Here is a 1,859-nt window from a genome sequence, read left to right as displayed (position 1 = left end):
AAATAGGCGAGTCAGAAAAACTGTCATCAAGGCGATTGTGACTATTTACAATTGGCAATTCCGTGCGAATATCATCAATACTATTTACACCTGTTTTACAAGTAGAAACATTATGTCGAGCAACCGAATGTCTTGGAGAGAATCTGCTATCTATAGTGGTAAAACAATTTCTGGGCTTATAACTAACTTGATTGTTGTTTCTAGTTGCTCTTCGAAAACCTTGTCTATAATATTTAAATAATTTTGTTCTGCCAAAACGGACTCTTGGGGTACCAACAAGAGTCCTTAGGCGTTTCCCTGGTTGGAATTTGCTGGTTCCTCTATGGCTAACATAGAACGTCGATTGTAGAAGGGGTGAATACGGAATTCATTACTATATTCATCATTCCAGCCTCTGTAAGATCGGTCATATGAGCGATTGGCGGAATGGCGCGGATTCTGATACCGCCTTAAAACACTCTCTAAATATGTTAACCGTCGCTGTAACTGGTCTAGTTGACTGTTTGGTCCCTGCCAATTACTAGGTTGAAAAGGGCGCGATGTCCCAGGAGGCTGATCATCATAAGCAGCCATAGCATAAGTTGCGTTTATGTGCTGCTGCTGACGCTGTTGTTGTTTTTGGAGTGTTTTAATGTGATTGGACAATTCGTCCAGTTTCTTTTCAGCAGCTGAAGGACCTGGAGCTGGCGCAGCGGTGGCTATCACCGCATTCTTCAAGTACTTGAAGGTTGCTCCAGGAATTTAGTAAACGTGATTTGCATTTTCGTTGACACAGATTGAGTATCTGAAGCAGCCTGGCGGCGATTGACGATGTCCTTCATACGCTTGAGACTCGGCCTCCTGAAACGTCTTTGGCCTACCTATAGTGACACATAGGCTTGAAGGTCGCCCTGTAATCCCTCAATAAAATATCTCACTGTTTCTACGTCAGACAATTTTAATCGTTTGCATAGGCGCGTAATATCAGTAATGTAATCGTCGATGGGCTCGTTTGGAGCGTGTTTACGCGCACTTAATTGTTGACTTAAAATCCAATCCTGTGGGCCAGAGCCAAAACGTGCGCGAAACGCATCAAAAAGAGCAGATAAAGTGCTGGTAGTTTCCTCAGCTAATGTGACAAAGCAGGCGTGCGCAATGCCCCGCAAATAGAGTGAAAAAGCATTAGGTTGCAACTCCTCCGACCAATTATTTAATTTGGCTATGCCACGAAAATTCTCCAACCATACTGACGTGTCCGCTATAGGATTTCCATCAAAAATTTCTGGCTTCAAGCCGTGATCATGACTATTTGCTTTTTGGTCAATCTTATTTTGTAGAGAATCTAAATGTGTGCGTGTCGTATGCGCTTCTTTTTCTAGATCGCCTTTTATTGTCGTCAGAAAAGAGGTAAAGAAGGCTTTAAATTCTTCTTTTTGGGCAGCATTCATGATACCGGATACAGGACAAACACAAATATTACTTTCTCTGTGCGTTTCAATCAGCTGTGCCTGATGTATTTGAGAACGCGTAACGATCTTTTTAGAGGCTTTAGGCCTAGGTGGCATAAATTGCAACAACCACTATTCCTATCAATCCCAATTAAATGTCGGTGCAAACTTTTAACTAAAAGATAACAGAATTGGATCACCACAACGAACAGTAGCACAAGTACGTAAGTACTAACAAATATATTATTTAAAACTAACATAGGGTGCTAGAAAAGGTTACGAAAAAGGAATAATGAGTACGCAACATCAGTAGGCCTTACGCTCCATCTGGCGGGTTGATTTCCTGGCTTGTCCTGGCTTGACCTGGTTTGTGCTGGCTTGACTTGGCTTGACTCAGCTTGTCCTGTTTCTCTTAGTTCTGCAAGTAACTCC

At 42.2% G+C, this 1,859-nt stretch overlaps 1 pseudogene; it reads right to left on the bottom strand.

Annotated features, from left to right (window-relative positions):
• Positions 1-241: 241 nt before the first annotated feature.
• Positions 242-1,859, bottom strand: LOC149105996 (uncharacterized; annotated as a pseudogene).

This window comes from Orbicella faveolata, unplaced genomic scaffold, assembly GCF_042242905.1.
Source record: "Orbicella faveolata isolate gen_17 unplaced genomic scaffold, um_ofav_v1 contig_3, whole genome shotgun sequence".
NCBI lineage: Eukaryota > Metazoa > Cnidaria > Anthozoa > Scleractinia > Merulinidae > Orbicella > Orbicella faveolata.
This window is presented reverse-complemented; position numbering and strand designations above follow the sequence as displayed.